Consider the following 24,466-nt stretch of genomic DNA (forward strand, 5'->3'; position numbering starts at 1 on the left):
CCACGTACCTTTAACTTTCTTGTTAAGTTTGTTTCTTCTAGAATACAACAAATCTCCAAGAGGTAGTATGACAGGAATATTCCCTGACCAACACCTAGACAATGCTGAAACAAATCACCTTATCATTCCATGGACTCTCATCTCCCTCCGTAAATGCACCCTGACAGAGAGCAGGCAAAGGGAACCCAGAGCCCCACGATGCCCCTGTACAGCCTGAAGAAGCCAGAGTGTCCATCGTCCCTTTTCCCCTGACACTGGGTTCCCAAATGCCTGGGAAGGGAAATAGGTAGATAGTTAGACATAAGCAGGGTATCAAAAGGGGCCAAAGAAATGGCCTTAAAAATAAAGAGAGAGAGGAATGTGGTGACCCAAGGATGAATGAGCAGATAAAACCAAGGAGGGTCTTGGAATGCAGGAATGGAAAAACCAGACTGTTATCGTCCTTCCCTCCCCCATGTTAAAACTATTAAAGGATTTCAGGTTCTCCTGAGCAGTATAACTTGTCTCCCCTCCTACTACATAGGGAAAAGATATTTGCCTTACTCTTCCCCACCCCCACACCCAGTATATGTGCCTCATCCAATCAGCAAATGATCCACAAGACCCCTATCCCACTCCTTGTACCCTGGGCATAAAAGTGTACTAAGGACCCCTGTTGAATGTCAGTTCTCCCTTGAGTTAGACACTGTTCTAACAGCATCTCCCACTCTAATAAACTTTACTTCCCTCTTATTTTGGCTATTTTCTGGAAATTCTTTTCCAACCTGTGCCCGGACCATGACATATAGCACTTTTTGCTACAGTTATTATCTTGTAATAATCTATAATTGAAAAGAATAGGAAAAAGGGTGTGTGTGTGTGTGTGTATATATATATATATATATATACACACCACCTTGCTACACCTGAAACTAACACAGCAATGTAAATCAACTATACTTCAATTAAGAAATGGAAAATGAAAAAATTAAAAGAAAAAATATTTGAGATGATTGCTAATCACAAAAAACAGACATCTCAAATTAATGATTTAAGTGCTTTTCTATGTATTAAAAAGTGTAAGAGTCTAGGCTTATTGGAATTATCCTATAGATATGCAAGTTAACTATCTAGGGTCAGCATCCTGTGCTCTGATTGTTTTCTGTTTTTCCTGCCACCCTGAAATTCCCCTCATGGCACACCATGCAGTGGCTGATGACTTGATGACAGCAACATTCATTGTTTATTGGAAAGGCAGACAACATTCTTTGTCCACAGAGCCTCCTTTTGGTCATAAACTCAACCTATATTTGGAAGCCAATTCATGACCAGTTTGTCTCATAGCACTAGGAAGGCTCATTCCTAGATTAGATAAGGGTTTCATTGATAGGCCACTCAATGTGCTATTTTTTGGATTAGGCCCTGTTGATAATCCCAAATACTCTGGTTCATCTGTTTTACTAGTCTATCATAATAGATTCAGGAAATGTTTTCCCTTATTACTTCTTTTCATGTCTAGACTTGCACTACTACAATATTTTCTCCATGAAGTTATATATATGATCGACAGGCTCAAGATGTTTAGCCATTACCAGTTTTATCAGAGGCCTTGTCAACACATTGGGTAATGTAAGAAACAAGAATCTTCTAAAATACACAAGATATACTAATTTCACTAGTAACATTAATAAGATCATAGTGCAGCAGAGAGAGACACAAAACAATTTGGAAACAACAATGAGAGAACAAATTGAAACAATAATTAGTATAACTAGTTGTAATTGGGTCACAAGTCCAGAGGCAAGCTAGCTGGAGAAGCCAAATTCTGGAGGGCTCAGGGAGAGAGAAAAAGATAAATCTTCATTTACAAATATGTATCTTATCAACTCGTTGTAGATTATGGTTAATGTAAGAGGAAGGGTTTTCGAGAAGGCAAAGCTTAAAAGCCTGTAAATATTTCAGAAAAAGTCATAAAATTATAAATCATATTTTTCAGTTCATTCAGTCCCATGTAAATAATTCCTGTTGATCTGAATGAAGTTATCAACTTTTCCATTACAGTTTTGTAATTTCTTACCTCATTCAGTGATATAATCTAAAAGTCATCAGAAGTTTATATTTGGAGAACAAGGTGGCAGAGGAGTAGGTGGACATAGAGTACATCTCTCTCCACAGATACATCAGGAATACCCCTTCAGACACAGAAGTGCATGCAGAACACCAGTTGAGAGCAGACAGGAGTATCTGACCAGTGGAAAAGAATATATGCTGCTGCCGCTGCTAAGTCACTTCAGTCGTGTCCTAAGTCACTTCAGTCGTGTCCAACTCTGTGTGACCCCATAGACGGCAGCCCATCAGGCTCTGCCATCCCTGGGATTCTCCAGGCAAGAACACTGGAGTGGGTTGCCATTGCCTTCTCCAATGCATGAAAGTGAAAAGTGAAAGTGAAGTTGTTCAGTCGTGTCCAACCCTCAGTGACCCCACAGACTGCAGCCTTCCAGGCTCCTCCGTCCATGGGATTTTCCAGGCAAGAGTACTGGAGTGGGGTGCCATTGCCTTCTCCAGGAAAAGAATATATAGACCCACACAAAACTCGGTAGGACGAAGGAACTAGGGAGATAAACAGGAATGTTAGTAGGACTGGACCTGCCCCAGGCAGGTGGGGGAACTGAAGCAGGGGTCTGATCCCCACATGGGGCAATTGTCTGTGTCAGAGGAGAAACATTTAAGGCTGAGAGTGAAGCAGCTGATCTGTGGCAGCCTAAATGGAATGAGAATCAGACAGTCCGTGCTGTGACCATGCAGACCCAGGATGGCACAGTGGCTAGAAGCTGGAGTTTAGGGATTGTGGAGTAATCTCCATGCGAGGGTTGCTGTTGACTGCAGAGAGACCGATCAAGGGGATGTGAGGGAGGAGACTGTGGTGGGAAATGCCTGTGGAGGAAAGCTGGGCAGCCATGGAAGCAAGGCCATAGGCTGAGTCACACATAGGGGATGTGACTCAACATCATAGCCTCTCTCCCCCAACACGCCAGCATCAGCAGCATCTGCAGCTGAACAATAGAGAGGTTGGCCCATCAAACACCTGATGCACTGAAGTACAGAGTAGGATCTCTTCCAGGGTGCTCCTTTAAGTGCCTGATGTGCCAATCTACAGAGTATGACCCCAGTGGGGGCAGGGAGGCCTCTATGTGCCTAATTAAAAGAAATGAGGACAATCTCAGAGACCTCCAGGACAATGTTAAACACCCCAACATTCAAATCATAGGAGTCCCAGAAGAAGAAGACAAAAAGAAAGACCATGAGAAAATACTTGAGGAGATAATAGTTGAAAACTTCCCTAAAATGGGGAAGGAAATAATCACCCAAGTCCAAGAAACCCTAGAGTCCCAAACAGGATAAACCCAAGGCAAAACACCCCAAGACACATATTAATCAAATTAATAAAGATCAAACACAAAGAACAAATATTAAAAGCAGCAAGGGAAAAACAACAAATAACACACAAGGGGATTCCCATAAGGATAACAGCTGATCTTTCAATAGAAACACTTCAGGCCAGGAGGGAATGGAAGGACATACTTAAAGTGATGAAAGAAAATAACCTACAGCCCAAATTACTGTACAAAGCAAGGATCTCATTCAAATATGAAGGAGAAATCAAAAGCTTTACAGACAAGCAAAAGCTCAAAGAATTCAGCACCACCAAAGCAGCTCTCCAAAAATTGCTAAAGGATCTTCCCTAGACAGGAAACACTAAAAGGGTGTATAAACTCAAACCCAAAAAAATAAAGTAAATGGCAACGGGATTATACTTGTCAATAATTACCTTAAACATAAATGGTTTGAATGCCTCAACCAAAAGACAAAGACTGCCTGAATGGATACAAAAATAAGACCCTTATTTATGTTGTCTACAAGAGGCCCACATCAAAACAGGGGACACATACAGACTGAAAGTGAAGGGCTGGAAAAAGGTATTCCATACAAATAGAGACCAAAAGAAAGCAGAAGTAGCAATACTCATATCTGATAAAATAGACTTTAAAACAAAGGCCATGAAAAGAGACAAAGAAGGACACTACATAATGATCAAAGGATCAATCAAAGAAAAAGATATAACAATTATAAATATATATGCACCCAACATAGGAGCACCACAATATGTAAGACAAATACTAATAAGTATGAAAGGGGAAATTAACAATAACACAATAATAGTGGGAGACTTTAATATCCCACTCACACCTATGGATAGATCAACTAAAGAGAAAATTAACAAGGAATCACAAACTTTAAATGATACAATAGACCAGTTAGACCTAATTGATATCTATAGGACATTTCACCCCAAAACAATGAATTTCACCTTTTTCTCAAGTGTACACGGAACCTTCTCCAGGATAGTTCACATCCTGGGCCATAAAGCTAGCCTTGGTAAATTAAAAAAATTGAAATCATTCCAAGCATCTTTTCTGACCACAATGCAGTAAGATTAGATGTCAATTACAGGAGAAAAACTATTAGAAATTCCAACATATGGAGGCTGAACAACACGCTGCTGAATAACCAACAAATCACAGAAGAAATCAAAAAAGAAATCAAAATATGCATAGAAACGAATGAAAATGAAAACACAATAACCCAAAACCTATGGGACACTGTGAAAGCAGTGCTAAGGGGAAGCTTCATAGCAATACAGGCATACCTCAAGAAACAAGAAAAAAGTCAAATAAATAACCTAACTCTACACCTAAAGCAACTAGAAAAGGAAGAAATGAAGAACCCCAGGGTTAGGAGAAGGAAAGAAATCTTAAAAATTAGGGCAGAAATAAATTCAAAAGAAACAAAAGAGACCATAGCAAAAATCAACAAAGCCAAAAGATTGTTCTTTGAGAGGATAAATAAAACTGACAAAGCATTAGCCAGACTCATCAAGAAACAAAGGGAGAAAAATCAAATCAATAAAATTAGAAATGAAAATGGAGAGATCACAACAGACAACACAGAAATACAAAGGATCATAAGAGACTACTATCAGCAATTATATGCCAATAAAATGGACAACTTGGAAGACATGGACAAATTCTTAGCAAAGTACAACTTTCCAAAACTGAACCCGGAATAAACAGAAAATCTTAACAGACCCATCACAAGCATGGAAATTGAAACTGTAATCAGAAATCTTCCAGCAAACAAAAGCCCAGGTCCAGATGGCTTCACACCTGAATTCTACCAAAAATTTAGAGAAGAGCTAACACCTATCCTGCTCAAACTCTTCCAGAAAATTGCAGAGGAAGATAAACTTCCAAACTCATTCTATGAGGCCACCATCACCCTAATACCAAAACTTGACAAAGATGCCACACAAAAAAGAAAACTACAGGCCAATATCACTAATGAATATAGATACAAAAATCCTTAACAAAATTCTAGCAATCAGAATCCAACAACAAATTAAAAAGATCATGCACCATGACCAAGTGGGCTTTATCCCAGGAATGCAAGGATTCTTCAATATCTGCAAATCAATCAATGTGATATACCACATTAACAAATTGAAAAATAAAAGCCAAATGATTATCTCAATAGATGCAGAGAAAGCCTTTGACGAAATTCAACATCCATTTATGATAAAAAATCCTCCAGAAAGCAGGAATAGATGGAACATACCTCAACATAATAAAAGCTATGTATGACAAACCCACAGCAAACATTATCCTCAATGGTGAAAAATTGAAAGCATTTCCCCTAAAGTCAGGAACAAGACAAGGGTGCCCATGCTCACCACTACTATTCAGCATAGTTTTGGAAGTTTTGGCCACAGCAATCAGAGCAGAAAAAGAAATAAAAGGAATCCGAATTGGAAAAGAAGTAGTAAAACTCTCACTGTTTGCAGATGACATGATCCTCTACGTAGAAAACCCTAAAGACCACCAGAAAATTACTAGAGCTAATCAATGAATATAGTAAAGGTGCAGGATATAAAATCAACAGACAGAAATCCTTGCATTCCTATACACTAATAATGAGAAAATAGAAAGAGAAATTAAGGAAACAATTCCATTCACCATTGCAACGAAAAGAATAAAATACTTAGGAATATATCTACCTAAAGAAACTAAAGATCTATATATAGAAAACTATAAAACACTGGTGAAAGAAATCAAAGAGGACACTAACAGATGGAGAAATATACCATGTTCATGGATTGGAAGAATCAATTTAGTGAAAATGAGTATACTACCCAAAGCAATCAGTAGATTCAGTGCAATCCCTATCAAGCTACCAACGGTATTTTTCACAGAGCTAGAACAAATAATTTCACAATTTGTATGGAAGTACAAAAAACCTCGAATAGCCAAAGCAATCTTGAGAAAGAAGAATGGAACTGGAGGAATCAACCTGCCTGACTTCAGGCTGTACTTCAAAGCCAGTCATCAAGACAGTATGGTACTGCCACAAAGGCAGAACTATAGATCAATGGAACAAAATAGAAAGCCCAGAGATAAATCCACGCACCTATGGACCCCTTATTTTTGACAAAGGAGGCAAGAATATACAATGGATTATAGAAAATCTCTTTAACAAGTGGTGATGGGAAAACTGATCAACCACTTGTAAAAGAATGAAACTAGAACACTTTCGGAGAAGGCGCTGGCACCCCACTCCAGTACTCTTGCCTGGAAAATCCCATGGACAGAGGAGTCTAGTAGGCTGCAGTCCATGGGGTCGCTAAGAGTCGTGTCACTTTCCCTTTTCCCTTTCATGCATTGGAGAAGGAAATGGCAACCCACTCCAGTGTTCTTGCCTGGAGAATCCCAGGGACAGGGGAGCCTGGTGGGCTGCCGTCTGTGGCGTCGCACAGAGTCGGACACAACTGAAGCGACTTAGCAGCAGCAGTAGTAGAACACTTTCTAACACCATACACAAAAATAAACTCAAAATGGATTAAAGATCTAAATGTAAGACCAGGAACTATAAAACTCCTAGAGGAGAACATAGGCAAAACACTCTCTGACATACATCATAGCAGGATCCTCTATGACCCACCTCCCAGAATATTGGAAATAAAAGCAAAAATAAACAAATGGGACCTAATTAAAATTAAAAGCTTCTGCACAACAAAGGAAACTATAAGCAAGGTGAAAAGACAGCCTTCAGATTGGGAGAAAATAATAGCAAATGAAGCAACTGACAAAGAACTAATCTCAAAAATATATAAGCAACTCCTGCAGCTCAATTCCAAAAAAAATAAACGACCCAATCAAAAAATGGGACAAAGAACTAAACAGACATTTCTCCAAAGAAGACATTAAGATGGCTAACAAACACATGAAAAGATGCTCAACATCACTCATTATCAGAGAAATGCAAATCAAAATCACAATGAGGTACCATTTCACGCCAGTCAGAATGGCTGCTATCCAAAAGTCTACAAGCAATAAATGCTGGAGAGGGTGTGGAGAAAAGAGAACCCTCTTACACTGTTAGTGTGAATGCAAACTAGTACAGCCACTATGGAGAACAGGGTGCAGATTCCTTAAAAAACTGGAAATAGAACTGCCATATGACCCAGTAATCCCACTACTGGGCATACACAACGAGGAAATCAGAATTGAAAGAGACACGTGTACCCCAATATACATTGCAGCACTGTTTATAATAGCCAGGACATAGAAGCAACCTAGATGTCCATCAGCAGACGAATGGATAAGAAAGCTGTGGTACATATACAGAATGGAGTATTACTCAGCCATTAAAAAGAATACATTTGAATCAGTTCTAATGAGGTGAATGAAACTGGAGCCTATTATACAGAGTGAAGTAAGCCAGAAAGAAAAAAACCAATACAGTATATCTATGCATATATATGGAATTTAGAAAGAGGGTAATGATAACCCTGTATGCGAGACAGCAAAAGAGACACAGATGTATAGAACAGTCTTTTGGACTCTATGGGAGAGGGAGAGGGTGGGATGATTTGGGAGAATGGCATTGAAACAGGTATAATATCATATATGAATCAAATCGCCAGTCCAGGTTCGATGCATGATACAGGATGCTTGGGGCTGGTGCACTAGGATGACCCAGAGGGATGGTACAGGGAGGTAGGTGGGAGGGGGGTTCAGGATGGGGAACACATGTATACCTGTGGCAGATTCATGTTGATGTATGGCAAAACCAATACAATATTGTAAAGTAATTAACCTCCAAATAAAATAAATAAATTTATATTAAAAAATTTGAAACATGTTAAAAAGACTAATAGAATTTTGCCAAGAAGATGCACTGGTCATAGCAAACACCCTCTTCCAACAACACAAGAGAAGACTCTACACATGGACATCACCAGATGGTCAACACTGAAATCAGATTGATTATATTCTTTGCAGCCAAAGATGGAGAAGCTCTATACAGTCAACAAAAACAAGACCAGGAGATGACTGCGGCTCAGATCATGAACTCCTTATTGCAAAATACAGACTTAAATTGAAGAAAGTAGGAAAACCACTAGACCATTCAGGTATGACCTAAATCAAATCCCTTACAGTGGAAGTGAGAAATAGATTTAAGGGACTAGATCTGATAGATAGAGTGCCTGATGAACTATGGATGGAGGTTCGTGACATTGTACAGGAGACAGGGATCAAGACCATCCCCATGGAGAAGAAATGCAAAAAAGCAAAATGGCTGTCTGAGGAGGCCTTACAAATAGCTGTGAAAAGAAGAGAAGTGAAAAGCAAAGGAGAAAAGGAAAGATATAAGAATGTGAATGCAGAGTTCCAAAGAATAGAAAGAAGACATAAGAAAGCCTTCCTCAGTGATCAATGCAAAGAAATAGAGGAAAACAACAGAATGGGAAAGACTAGAAATCTCTTCAAGAAAATTAGAGATACCAAGGGAATATTTCATGCAAAGATGGGCTCGAGAAAGGACAGAAATGGTATGGACCTAACAGAAGCAGAAGATATTAAGAAGAGGTGGCAAGAATAAACAGATTAGATCAGATCAGTCACTCAGTTGTGTCCGACTCTTTGTGACCTCATGAATCGCAGCACGCCAGGCCTCCCTGTCCATCACCAACTCCCGGAGTTCACTCAGACTCACGTCCATCGAGTCAGTGATGCCATCCAGCCATCTCATCCTCTGTCGTCCCCATTCTCCTCCTGCCCCCAATCCCTCCCAGCATCAGAGTCTTTTCCAATGAGTCAACTCTTCGCATGAGGTGGCCAAAGTACTGGAGTTTCAACACAGAAGAACTGTACAAAAAAGATCTTCATGACCAAGATAATCACAATGGTGTGATCACTGACCTAGAGCCAGACATCCTGGAATGTGAAGTCAAGTGAGCCTTAGAAAGCATCACTACGAACAAAGCTAGTGGAGGTGATGCCATTCCAATTAAGCTATTTCAAATCCTGAAAGATGATGCTGTGAAAGTGCTGCACTCAATATGACAGCAAATTTGGAAAACTCAACAGTGGCCACAGGACTGGAGAAGGTCAGTTTTCATGCCAATCCCAAAGAAAGGCAATGCCAAAGAATGCTCGAACTACCGCACAATTGCACTCATCTCACACGCTAGTAAAGTAATGCTCAAAATTCTCCAAGCCAGGCTTCAGCAATACGTGAACCGTGAACTTCCAGATGTCCAAGCTGGTTTTAGGAAAGGCAGAGGAACCAGAGATCAAATTGCCAACATCCGCTGAATCATGGAAAAAGCAAGAGAGTTCCAGAAAAAAAAAATCTATTTCTGCTTTATTGACTATGCCAAACCCTTTGACTGTGTGGATCACTATAAACTGTGGAAAATTCTGAAAGAGATAGGAAACCATACCACCTGACCTGCCTCTTGAGAAACCTATATGCAGGTCAGGAAGCAACAGTTAGAACTGGACATGGAACAACAGACTGGTTCCAAATAGGAAAAGGAGTACGTCAAGGCTGTATATTGTCACCCTGCTTATTTAACTTATATGCAGAGTACATCATGAGAAACGCTCGGCTGGAAGAAGCACAAGCTGGAATCAAGATTTCCAGGAGAAATATCAGTAACCTCAGATATGTAGATGATACCACCCTTATGGCAGAAAGTGAAGAGGAACTAAAAAGCCTCTTGAGGAAAGTGAAAGTGGAGAGTGAAAATGTTGGCTTAAAGCTCAACATTAAGAAAACGAAGATCATGGCATCTGGTCCCATCACTTCATGGGAAATAGATGGGGAAACAGTGGAAACAGTGTCAGACTTTATTTTTTAGGGCTCCAAAATCACTGCAGATGGTGATTGCAGCCATGAAATTAAAAGACGCTTACTCCCTGGAAGGAAAGTTATGACCAACCTAGATAGCATATTCAAAAGCAGAGACATTACTTTGCCAACAAAGGTCCATCTAGTCAAGGCTATGGTTTTTCCAGTGGTCATGTATGGATGTGAGAGTTGGACTGTGAAGAAGGCTGAGCGCCAAAGAATTGATGGTTTTGAACTGTGGTGTTGGAGAAGACTCTTGAGAGTCCCTTGGACTGCAAGGAGATCCAACTAGTCCATTCTGAAGGAGATCAGCCCTGGGATTTCTTTGGAAGGACTGATGCTAAAGCTGAAACTCCAGTAGATTGGCCACCTCATGCGAAGAGTTGACTCATTGGAAAAGACTGTGATGGTGGGAGGGATTGGGGGCAGGAGGAGAAGGGGACGACAGAGGATGAGATGGCTGGATGGCATCACTGACTCGATGGACGTGAGTCTGAGTGAACTCCGGGAGTTGGTGATGGACAGGGAGGCCTGGCGTGCTGCAATTCATGGGGTTGCAAACAGTCGGACATGACTGAGCAACTGAACTGAACTGAATATTAACTTAAAATTGAATATGTTTCTTAACACCTGAACTTGAAGTTCATTTGCATTAGTTTCTGTTACATTTAGAAATACTGAATCTGTAAGAATGTACCTTTAGGTCTATTAGAGTTCTTTTATAAATTTAATTTTGATACTATCCAAAAGTAAATATATATCATGTATCATGTGCTGAGTCATAGCCTGTACATTTATTTCTCTGACTGGCTAAACTCTAACCTGTACTTTGCTGTGATTGGCTGACTCCTAGCTTGTTCCTTGCTCTGATTGGCTGAGTTCAAGCCTTTACTTTGCCCTTAGTGGCTGAGTCCTGTCCTGTATTTTCCTCTGATTGGCTAACTCCCATCAGGTAGTTTGCTCTGATTGGCTCCCTCCTAGCCAGTTCCTTATACTGATTGGCTGAACTCTAGCCTGTACATTTCTCTGATTGGCTGACTCCTAACTTGTCCTTACCTCTGATTGGCTGAGCTCAAGCCTGTACTTTGCCATGACTGGCTGAGTCCTAACCTGAACATTTCTCTAACTGGCTGAACTCTAGCCAGTCTTTTGCTCTGACTTCTGCTGCTGCTAAGTCACTTCAGTCGTGTCCGACTCTGTGTGACCCCGTGGACGGCAGCCTACCAGGCTCCGCCATCCCTGGGATTCTCCAGGCAAGAATACTGGAGTGGGTTGCCATTTTCCTTCTCCAGTGCATGAAAGTGAAAAGTGAAAGTGAAGTCGCTCAGTCGTGTCCGCCTCTTAGCGACCCCATGGACTGCAGCCTACCAGCTCCTCCATCCATGGGATTTGCTAGGCAAGGTTACTGGAGTGGGGTGCCATTGCCTTCTCCGTTTGCTCTGACAGGCTCGGACTCAGCCAATAAGAGTAAAGAACAGGTTAGGAGTCAGCCAGTCAGAGCAAACTGGCTCTGACTGGCAGTTTGCTCTGACTGGCTGACTCCTAACCTGTTCTTTACTCTTATTGGCTGAGTACGAGCCTGTACTTTGCCCTGATTGGCTGAGTCCTAGCATGTACATTTCTCTGATTGGCTAAACCCTAGCCTGTACTTTGCTTTGATTGGCTGACTCCTAGCCACTACATTGTTCTGATTGGCTGAGGTCTAACCAACACTTTGCTTTGATTGGCTGACTCCTAACCTGTCCTTGGCTCTGATTGGCCTAGTCGGAGCCTGTACTTTGCCATGATTGGCTGAGTCCTAACCTGAGTATTTCTGATTGGCTGAACTCTAGCCTGTCTTTTTCCCTGATTGGCTGGCTAATGGCACGTACATTGCTCTGATTGGTTGGCTCCTAGCCAGGACATTGTTCTGATTGGCTGACTGTAGGCTCTAGTTTGCCCTTTTTCAGTTCAGTTCAGTTCAGTCGCTCAGTCATGTCCGACTCTTTGCGACCCCATGAATCGCAGCACGCCAGGTCTTCCTGTCCATCACCAACTCCCAGAGTTCACTCAGACTCACGTCCATCGAGTCAGTGATGCCATCCAGCCATCTCATCCTCTGTCGTCCCCTTCTCCTCCTGCCCCCAATCCCTCCCAGCATCAGAGTCTTCCAATGAGTCAACTCTTCACATGAGGTGGCCTGACTCCTAACTTGTATATTGCTCTGATTGGCTGATCCTTAGCCTGTGCATTGCTCTGATTTTCTGACTCCTATCCTGTACTTTGCGCTGAGTGGCTAAGTCCTCTCTGGTAGTTTTTTCTCATTGGCTGAGTCCTGGCCTTGCCTTGCACTGATTGGCTGACTTGAAATTGCTCTCTGCTCTGATTGTCTGACTTGAGCCTCTACATTGGTCTGAGTTACTGACTCCTAGTCTAAACCTTGCTCTGATTGGCTGTCTTGAGCCTGTACTTTGCCCTGATTGGCTGGCTCATAGCCCCTATTTTGCTTGATTGGCTAACTCCTTGCCTGTACATTGCTCTGGTTGGCTGGCTCCTAGTCTGCACTTTGCACTGATTGGCTCACTCAAAGCTTGCATGCTGTCCTGATTGGTTAAGTCAGGCTTTATATTGGTCTGGTTTGCTGGCTTATAATCAGTAATTTTCTTTGACTGGCTGACTCCTACCCGGTTGCTTGCTCTGATTGGCTGATTCCTTGCCTTTATTTTGTCCTGATTGGCTGATTTTAGCCTGTGCATTTCTCTGATTGGCTGATTTCTAGCATGTACTTTGCTCTGATTGGCTAACTCCTATCTGTTAATTTTCTCTGATTGGCAGATTCCTGAACTGTATTTGCTCTGATTGGCTAACTCTTAGCATGCACGTTGCTCTAATTGGCATTCTCCAAGTCTGTACTTCGCACTGATTGGCTGACATGAAACTGGTATTCGGCTCCGATTTTCTGACTCCATCCTTTGCTTTGGTCTATTTGCTGGCAATGGCATCCCACTCCAGTACTCTTGCCTGGAAAATCCCATGGATGGAGGAGCCTGGTGGGCTTCAGTCCATGGGGTCACTAAGAGGCGGACATGACTGAGCGACTTCACTTTCACTTTTCACTTTAATGCATTGGAGAAGGAAATGGCAACCCACTCCAGTGTTCTTGCCTGGAGAATCCCAGGGATGGAGGAGCCTGGTGGGCTGCTGTCTATGGGGTTGCACATAGTCGGACACGACTGAAGTGACTTAGCAGTAGCAGTAGCAGACTGTACCTCGGAGAAGGCAATGACACCCCACTCCAGTACTCTTGCCTGGAAAATCCCATGGACGGAGGAGCCTGGTAGGCTGCAGTCCATGGGGCCGCTAAGATTCAGATATGACTGAGTGCCTTCACTTTCACTTTTCACTTTCACTCATTGGAGAAGGAAATGGCAACCCACTCCAGTGTTCTTGCCTGGAGAATCCCAGGGACGGGGAGCCTGGTGGGCTGCCGTCTATGGGGTCGCACAGAGTTGGACACGACTGGAGCAACTTAGCAGCAGCAGCAGCAGCAGCAGCCTGTATGTTGTTCTGATTGGCTGACTCCTAGACTGTAGCTTACTCTGATTGGCTCGTTCTAGCCTTTACTTTGTCTTGATTGGCTGACTCCTAGCCCGGCTTTCTGATTGGCTGACTCAAAGCTTGTTGGGGGGCTGAACTGATTAAGTCTAGCCTTTATATTGGTAGGATTTGCTGTCCCTCTACCCAGTTGTGCACTCTGATTGGCTGACTCCTGGCCTGTACTTTGCTCTTATTGGTTGACTCCTAGCCTGTACCTTGCTCTGATTGGCTAACTCTAGCCTGTAGTTTGCCCTGATTAGCAGACTTATAGCCTGTATATTGCTCTGATTAGCTGATTCCTAGCCTGTACTTTGCTCTGATGGTCTAACTCCTTTCCAGTAGTTTGCTCTGATTGGCTGGCTCATGGCCTGTATTTTTCCCTGATTGACTGATTCCTAGCCCCTACTTTGCTCTGACTGGCTGGCTCTTGGCCTATACGTTGCTGTGATTGGCTGACTCCAGGCCTATACTTTGTTCTGATTGGCTAATTCCTAGCCTGTACATTACTCTGATTGGCTAACTCCTTGCCTGCACTTTGCACTGATTGGCTGACTTGAATCTTGCACTCTGCTCTGATTGTCTGACTCTAGCTTGTGCATTGGTCTGATTTGCTGACTCCTAGACTGTACCTTCCGAGAAGGCAATGGCACCCTACTCCAGTAGTCTTGCCTGGAAAACCCCATGGATGGAGGAGCCTGGTAGGCTGCAGTTCATGGGGTCGACAAGAGTCAGACACGATGGAGTGACTACACTTTCTCTTTTCACCTTCATGCACTGGAGAAGGAAATGGCAACCCACTCCAGTGTTCTTGCCTGGAGAATCTCAGGGATGGGGGAGCCTGGTGGGCTGCAGTCTTTGGGTTCACACAGAGTCAGACACGACTGAAGCGACTTAGCAGCAGCAGCAGCAGCAGCAGACTGTACCTTCGGCAATGGCACCCCACTCCAGTACTTTTGCCTGGAAAATCCCTTGGACAGAGGAGCCTGATAGGCTGCAGTCCATGGGATCGTGAAGAGTCGTACACGACTGAGTGACTTCACTTTCACTTTTCACTTTCATGCATTGGAGAAGGAAATGGCAACCCACTCCAGTGTTCTTGCCTGGAGTATATACTGTATGCTGCTGCTGCTGCTGCTGCTAAGTCGCTTCAGTCTTGTCCGACTCTGTGCGACCCCATAGACAGCAGCCCACCAGGCTCCCCCGTCCCTGGGATTCTCCAGGAAGAACACTGGAGTGGGTTGCCATTTCCTTCTCCAATGCATGAAAGTGAAAAGTGATAGTAAAGTCGCTCAGTCATGTCCAACTCTTTGCGACCCCATGGACTACAGCCTACCAGGCTCATGAGATTTTCCAGGCAAGAGTATTGGAGTGGGGTGCCATCGCCTTCTCCGATATACTGTATAGACAGACATAAAAACAAACACAACTAGAATTCTCATATCTTCACTTTAAAATTTGGTCATGAATTACATACTACAGTATAAACTTATTTGCTCAGATGGCTAAGGCCTTTTACTATTTGTAGAAAAGACATTTAATATTTGTATTTGTTCTTGATTAATTAATAAGGAGGCTGTGAATTAGATTTTGGGTGAGGGAGACTTTCCAGCAGTTTGAATTTATAAAGGCCTTATTTTTCCTTTTTTCTTTGGTTTCAGGTTTTACTTGATTGATCTAATTAGACTCAGTCTCAGGTCATTATGGGCCATGTTTCCATTTCTGACTTGTACACCTTTGCAAGACAAAGACATGTTAGTTGCTCAGTTGTGTCCGACTCTTTGCAACCCCAGGCTCCTCTGTCCATGGAATTCCCCAGGAAAGAATACTGGAGTGGGTACCCATTCCCTTCCCATGGGATCTTCCTGACTCAGGATAGAACCTGGATCTCCCCATTGCAGGCAGATTCTTTACTGTCTGAGCCACCAGGGAAGCTCAAGCCAAAGATAATTTTTTTTAATTCCCCAAAGAACTGGTCTGCCATCTAAATTATATTAAAAGATTGATTTACCCAAGTACATTCCCTTTAATTTGCTTATTATTGTCCTCTAAATATTAGCTCCCCATTTTTAGTTTATATGTTGTGGGCCCAGGTAACCTTATTGGGATTTTTTTGTGTATTTTAATGATATTGTCTGAGAGGAAGATTTATATGCCCTGTCTTAAATTATTAGGCAGGGAAGCATTCGCCAGTGAAATAATGTCTATTCCACAGTATACTTAGGTACCAACAAAATAGCTGTTTATATGATAGCTGACTAAATTTTACTATAGAAGTTTCTAAAATTTAATGGATCCATGATCTGACCTTGGACAAGTAGTATCTTAATAGTGACTCAAACCAAAATACACAAGAGGAGTTCCCACAAGATAGTGTAAAGGATTTACAGTCTTCACAAAATCCAGAAAGTTACTTCAAAAATTCGTTTAAGAAAGAGAAGACCTTCACTGTACAGACAAATGCAAAGAAGGTTAGAATGACAAAGGCCTCTGAGAGCTGGCACAGACAGACAAAAAGACTGCTTGGAATCTCAGTCTATTTGACTGGCTGCAAAATGTACACTGTATGTGTCCCCTTCAGATAGCAAGACCATGCTCTTAAAATCCTAAAATTTCTATGGAACCAAAAAAAAAATCCCCTTTCCAAAGCTATCTGGAGATAAAAGGACAAAGCTGGAGATATCAGGCTCACAAACTTTAGACTATAACATAAAGCTACAGTAATCAAAACATATGGTACCTGCACAAAAACTGATCCACAGATCAATGAAACAGTACAGATACCCCAGAAACAAACCCACACACTCATGGTCAATTAATCCACAACAAAAGATGGAAGAATATACAACGAGGAAAGGACAATCCCTTCAATAAGTGGTACTGAGAAAACTAGACAGCTACACATATAAGAATGGAATTAGAAAAATTCCTCACCCCATACAGAAAAATACAAGATGGATTAAAGACTTAAATGTAGGACAAGATACCACAAAACTCCTAGGGGAAAACATAGGCAAAACACTCTTTGACATAAATTGAAGCAATATTTTTTTGGATCCATCTCCCTAAGGTAAAAAAAAAAGCAAAAATAAATAAATGAGATCCAATTAAAGTTAAAATCTTTTGCACAACAAAAGAAAACCATAAAGAAATAAAAAAGACAACATACTCAATGGGTGAAAATATTTACAAACAATATGACTGATAAAGGATTAAAATTCTACATGTATAAACAGCTCATACAACTCAACATAAAAAAAAAATTAAAAAGTAAGCAGAAGAACTGCATAGACATTTTTCCAAAAAGGAAGTGCAGGTGGCCAACAGGCAGATGCAAAGATGCTCAGCATCATAAATCATCAGGGAAATGCAAATCAAAACCACAGTGAGATGTCACCTGTCAAAATGGTTATCATCCAAAAGTCTACAAATAACACCTGTTGGCAAGGATGTGGAGAAAAAGAAACTCTTGTACATTGGTTGGAATGTAAACTAGTGAAACCACTGTGGAAAACAGTATGGAGGTTTCTCAAAAAAAAACTAAAACTACCATATGACTCATGACTCAGTGCATATATATATATATATATATATATATACACACACACACATACATACATACATTCCTGGGTATATATCTGAAAAAAACAAAACCACTATTTCAAAAAGATACATGCACCCCAATATTCATAGGAATATTATTTACAATTTCCAAGACACGGAAACAACCTGCATCCATCAACAGATAATTAATAAAGTTGTTTTATATATACACAAGGAATACTACTCAGCCATAAAAAGAAAGAAATTAGGTCATTTTCAGCAACATGGATGGACCTAGAGACTATATCATACTAAGTGAAGTATGTCAGAGAAGGACAAATACCATATGAAATCATTTACATGTGAGATCTAAAATATGACACAAATGAAGTTAAGAAACATAAATAGACACACGAACATAGAAAACAAACTTAAGGTTACCAAAGGAGAAAGGGGTGAAGGAGGAATAAATTAGGAGTTTGGGATTAGCAGGGCTTCCCTAGTGGCTCAGATGATGAAGAATCTTCCTGCAATGCAGAAGGCCTGGGTTTGATCCCTGGGTTAGGAAAATTTCCTACAGAAGGGAATGGCTATCCACTCCATTATTCTTGCCTGATGAAATCCATGGACAGAGGAGCCTGGCATGCTACAGTTCATAGGGTCACAGAGTCGGACACAACTGAGCAATTAACACACAGAGATATCAACTACTATGTATAAAATAGATAGACAAGGAGTTCCTATATAGCACTGGGAAATATATCCTGTAAAAGAATCTGCCTGCTAATGCAGGAGACACAAAAGATGTGGGTTCAATCCATGGATTGGGAAGATCCCCTGGAGGAGGAAATGGCAACCCACCCTAGTATTCTTGCCTGGGAGAATCCCATGGACAGAGGAGCCTGGCGGGTTACAGTTCATGAGGTCTCAAAGAGCTGGACATGACTGAGCAACTGAGCACACATGCATGCACATATATATGTATAACTGAAGCACTTTTCTGTACACCAGAAAGAAACACACCATTGTAAATCAAACATACTTTAACTTTTAAAAAATTATATATTTTCCATTTGCATAAAAATAGAGGAAAGCAACAGAAGGGAAAGACTAGAGATCTCTTTAGTAAAATTGGAACTATCAAGGGGATGTTTCACCCAAAGATGGGCATAATAAAGGACAGAAACAGTGGAGACCTAGTAGACGCAGAAGAGATCAAGAAGAGATGGAAAGAATACATGGAAGAACTGTACAAAAGATCTCAGTTAACAGGATAACTGCAATGGTGTAGTCAGTCACCCAGGGCCAGACATTCTGGACTGTGAAGTCATGTGGGCCTTAGAAAGCACTGCTGTCAATAAAGCTAGTGGATATGTTGGAATTCTAGCAGAGCTATTCAAAACTTTAAAGGATGATGCTATAAAAGTGTTGCACTAAGTATGTCAGCAAATCTGGAAGACCCACCAGAGGCCACAGGACTGGAAAAGGTCAATCCTCATCCTAATTCCCAAGAAGAGCAGTACTAAAGATTGTTCAAGCCATCGGGCAATTGCACTCATCTCCCATGCTAGTAAGGTCATGCTTAAAATCTTGCATGCTAGGCTTCAGCATTATGTGAACAAAGAACTTTCAGATGTCCAAGCTGGATTTAGAAAAGGCAGAGGAACCAGAGATCAAATTTCCAACATTCACTGGATCATAGAGAAAGCAAGGGAATTCCAGAAAAACATCTACCTCTGTTTCATCGACTATGCTAAAGCCTTTGACAGTGTGTATCATAACAAACTGTGAAAAGCTCTTAAAGAGATGGGAATACCAGACTATCTTGCCTGTCTCCTGATAAACCTGTATGCAAGTCAAGAAGCAATGGTTATGAACCTGTATGGAACAGTTCCTGTTGGAACTGGAAGCAACAGTTCCAACCCTGTATGGAACAAACTGATTGGTTCAAGATTAATAAAGGAGTACGACAGGGCTATCTACTGTCACCCTGTTTAGTTAACCTATATGATAGCATATCATGAGAAATGGCTGGCTGGATGAGTTACAAGCTGGAGTCAAGATAGGCAGGAGAAACAACAACAACCTCAGATAGGCAGATGATACCACTCTAATGGCAGAAAGTGAAGGGGAACTAAAGAGCCTCTTGATGAGGGTGAAAGAGGAGAGTGAAAGATCTGCCTTAAAACTAAATATTAAAAAAAAAAAACTAAGATCATGGCATCTGGCCCCGTTACTTCATGGCAAATAGAAGGGGAAAAGGTGGAACTAGTGACAAATTTCCTCTTCTTAGACTCTAAAATCACTGCAGATGGTGACTGAAGCCACCAAATCAGAAGACGACTGCTTCTTGGCAAGAAAGCTATGACAAACCTAAACAGTCTGTTGAAAAGCAGAGACATTACTCTGCCAACAAAAGTCTGTATAGGCAAGGCTATGGTCTTTGCAGTAGTCATGTGAGATTGGGAGAGCTGGACCATAAAGAAGGCAGAGCACCAAATAATTAATGCCTTCAAACTGTGGTATTGTAAAAGACTCTTGAGAGTCCACTGGACTGCAAGGAGATCAAACCAGTCAATCTTAAGGGAAATCAACCCTGCATACTCATTGGGAGGACTGATGCTGTAGCTGAAGCTCCAGTATTTTGGTCACCTGATATGAACATTTGACTCATTGGAAAAGTCTCTGATGCTGGAAAAGATTTAGGGAAGAAGGAGCAAAGGGCTTCAGAGGATGAGATGGCTGGATGGCATCACTGATGCAATGGACATGAACTTGGGCTAACTTCGGGAGATGGTAAGGGACAGAGAGACCTGGTGTGCTGCAGTCCATGGGGTCGCAAACAGTCAGACACGACTGGGCAACAGAACAACATTTGCAGTAACTAAATAAAATAAATCAAAGAAAAATACTGTATGATATCACTTATATGTGTAACCTAAATAATACAACAAACTAGTGAATATAACATAAAAGAAGCAAAGAGATTAGAGAAACTAACTAGTGATTACCGGTGGGGGGAGGGGCAATACAGGGGTGGGGGAGTGGGAGGTACAAACTACTGGGTATAAGATAGGCTCAAAGATGTATTGTACAACACCGGGAATATAGCCAATATTTTGCAGTAACTGTAAATGGAAAGAAACTTAAAAAAATTGTATATATATTTGCCATATGACCCAGACATTTCACTATTAGGTATTTACCCAAGAGAAAAGAAAGCATGTCTATACAAAAAATTGTAAATAAATGTTCAGAGTTCTTTTTTTAATTGGAAGATAACTGATTTACAACTTTGTGTTAGTTTCTGCTGTACAGCAATGTGAATCAGCCATAATTATACATATATCCCCTCCCTCTAGAGCCTCCCTCCCACCTCCCATCCCACCCCTTTAGGTCACCACAGAGTACCAGTTTGGGATCCCTGTGTTATACGGCAGCTTCCCACTTGCTATCTATTTATACGAGATGGTGTATATATGTCAGTGCTACTTTCTCAATTCATCATACCCTCTCCTTCCCCCACTATGTTCACAGGTCCATTCTCTATGTCTATGTCTCCATTCCTTCCCTGCAAATAGGTTCATCAGTACTGTTTTCCTAGATACCATACATACGTGTTAATATATGATGTTTATGTTTCTCTTTCTGATTTACTTCACTCTGCGTAACAGGCTCTAGGTTCATCCACCTCATTACAAGTAATTCAAATTCTTTCCTTTTTATGGCTGAGTAATTTTCTATCGTGGGCTTCCCTAGTGGCTCACTGGTAAACAACACTCCTGCCAATGCAGGAGACATGGGCTCAATCCCTGGGCCGTGAAGATCCCCTGAAGAAGGAAATGCTGACACACTCTAGTATTCTTACCTGGGAAATCTCATGAACAGAGGAGCCTGGCGGGCTGAAGTGCATGGGGACACAAAAGAGTTGGACACGACTTAGTGACCAAAACAACAACAATATTCCATTGTAAATATGTACTACCTCTTCTTATTCATTCATATGTCAATGGACATTTAGGTTGCTTCAATGTTCTGGCTATTGTAAACAGTGCAGCTACGAACATTGGGGCACATGTGTCTTTTTGAATTACGGTTTTCTTAGGGTATATGCCCAGTAGTGGGACTGCTGGGTCACATGGTAGTTCTATTCCTAGTTTCTTAAGGACTTCCCTGGTGGCTCAGATGGTAAAGTGTCTGTCTACAATGCGGGAGACCTGGGTTTGATCCCTGGGTTGGGAAGATCCCCTAGAGAAGGAAATGGCAATTCACTCCAGTACTATTGCCTGGAAAATCTCATGGACAGAGGAGCCTGGTAGGATCCCCTGGAGAAGGAAATGGCAATCCACTCCAGTACTATTGCCTGGAAAATCCCATGGACAGAGGAGCCTGGTAGGCTACAGTCCATGGGGTGGCGAAGAGTCGGACACGACTGAGCAACTTCACTTTCACTAAGGAATCTCCATACTGTACTCCATAGTGGCTATATCAATTTACATCCCCACCAACAGTGCAAGAGGGTTCCCTTTTCTCCACATCCTCTCCAGCATTTATTGTTTGTAGTTTTTGGGGTTTTTTTGATAATGGCCACTCTAACCAGCGTGAAGTGATACCTCATTGTAGCTTTGATTTCTCTAATAATGAGCAACGTTAAGTATCTTTTCATGTGTCCGTTGGCCATCTCACAGAAATTTTATCTGCAATACTAAAGTATAAAACAAAACGAATCACCAGTCCAGGTTTGATGCATGATACAGGGTGCTCGGGGCTGGTGCACTGGGATGACCCAGAGGGATGGTATGGGGAGGAAGACAGGAGGCAGGGTCAGGATGGGGAACATGTGTACAGCCGTGGCAGATTCATGTTGATGTATGGCAAAACCAATACAATATTTTAAAGTAATTAGCCTCCAATTAAAATGAATACATTTATATTAAAAAATAAAATAAATAAATTTATATTAAAAAAACAAATATTCATCAACACATGTTTGAATAAAAATTGTGATATATCCATACAATGAAATACCACTCAGCAATAAAAACCATTAACTATTGTTATTGTTGTTCTTTAGTTGCCAAGTCATGTCTGATTCTTTTGCGAACCCATGGACTGTAGCCCGCCAAGCTCCTCTGTGCTATTTTGGATCAATCTCAAAATATTTATGCTAAGTGAAAGAGACAAGACAAAAAGGAGTACAGATTGTGTATTTCAATTTATATAAAACTCTCTCAAAACTGTAACACAGTATATAAAGAAAGCAGGTCAGTGCTTACCCATGGATGGACCCTGGTGGGGAAGGACATGAAGGACTATTGGAGGTAATGTATTTGTTTATTAACATGGTGATGGTTTAATGAGAATATACATATGATCAAATTTATAAAATCATACATTTAAATATGTTTATTTATTTTATATCATTTACACTTCAATTAAGCTGTTAAAAAACAAAAAGGGGAGGGAAAGTGGAGGAAGGAAATGGAAAGGGGAAAGGGAAGGATAAGGGAAGGAAGAAGAGCAAATAAGGGAGGAAAGAAAGTGAGAGAACAAGTAAAAGACAAAGGGCCAAAGAATTAAATTCAAAGAAAGATAAAAACTCTTAAAGAAGACAAAAAAGAAAAAAAAATCCTAAAGGTTTCTTACAAATGCCTGAGGTCTGTAAAACGCTACCGTTATTTAAGCTATGTAGTGAAAACTATACAAAATGATATAGAAAAAGGAGTAATTCCCCTTCAACTCACACCTGAGTATCAGAGTGCATCTGGGGATTTACAAAAGATGCACATATATTGCCTAAACAGATAGTATCTACAGAATGATCTCCAGACTGGAAGGTAGGTATTTTTCATATAAATGTCACAACAAAAGATTAATTAATTTAACAACTATTCAGTGATCCCCACTGAATAGGTATTGGCCTATTTTCTGGCTCTGGCAATGACCAAGGAAGCAGGGCATCACGTTCTATGGAGGAAGGCAGTCACATGATCAATAAAGGTCACACAATCATTAGCTGGACTAGATTATCATTGCAGGTACAGTGTACTGACATGAAAATAAAGGGCACAGGAGAAGAAAGAGAAATTGGAGATGACTGGTCATGGAAGAAAGAGGAATACCAAGAGAGCAGGCTCTGTGTACGAAATGATCACTTGATTTTCACAGTTCCACTGACTGTGGCGGCGCCCAAGGGGTCTGCAAACTCCGTCGGGCCGGGCTGGGCTAAGTACCCGGAAAGGGATAGGCGAGTGAGGCGGGGGTGTGGCGCCCCGCGGCCGCCGCCGGACTCTGACCACCATGTTCCGTCCACCACCGTCCGCTACACGCAGGCTTAGGCGCTACCGGCCCATAATGCGGAGCTCGCCTGGTGCTGGCCGATGGCTGCCTGAGTCCTCATCTCCACCGCCACCTGACGACAGCTGCCATCCCCCTAGAAACCGGGCAGACACCGCCCCTCCCGCCCCCGGACGGCTATTCTCTTTCCCAACCCCTGAGGCTCTCCGCACATTCAAGACCCAGGCACCCTTCTCTCCTCCGAGGGCTGAGGAAGGCTCCGGCGGGAAGTGGGGCGCAAGCAGGCAGGCGCACACACAGGGAGGGCGAGAAAGACGAGAGCCAGACGCACGGAAGAGACACCCGAGGCTCAGAAGGCAGGGAGAGGGTGGCGGGCTCGGAGCAGAGGACAGAGGACCGGGAAACCGGTTCAGGGCCGGAAGCAGGAGGAGATGGGCGGGTGAACGACCGCGTCGCCTGGAGCCGCCACCACCACGCCACACATCTCGCGACGGGCTGGAGGCTCAGCGCTGGGTGGTTGCGACCAGGGGCGTGACTGGCGCCAGAGGCGAAGGCGCGTGGGGGTGGGGGGAACTCGGCTCCCTAGAACCCTCCAACCCAGCCACTAGAGGCGTGGCGGGGAGGTCTGCCGGGAGTGACACGAGGGAGATGCTGTTGTGGAACTCTGGGTGGGGGCCCTCTCGGACCGCCAGACTGGGGCTGAGTGTCCCTTGGGAGACAGGTGTGGGGAAGGCAAGGAGCTGCCCTCTCATCTGATCCCTTCACACTTACCCCCTCTTGCTCTCCTCCCTTCCGGAAGACTGCTAACCCGACAGGCTGCAGC

This window comes from Bubalus bubalis, chromosome X (assembly GCF_019923935.1).
Source record: "Bubalus bubalis isolate 160015118507 breed Murrah chromosome X, NDDB_SH_1, whole genome shotgun sequence".
Lineage (NCBI taxonomy): Eukaryota > Metazoa > Chordata > Mammalia > Artiodactyla > Bovidae > Bubalus > Bubalus bubalis.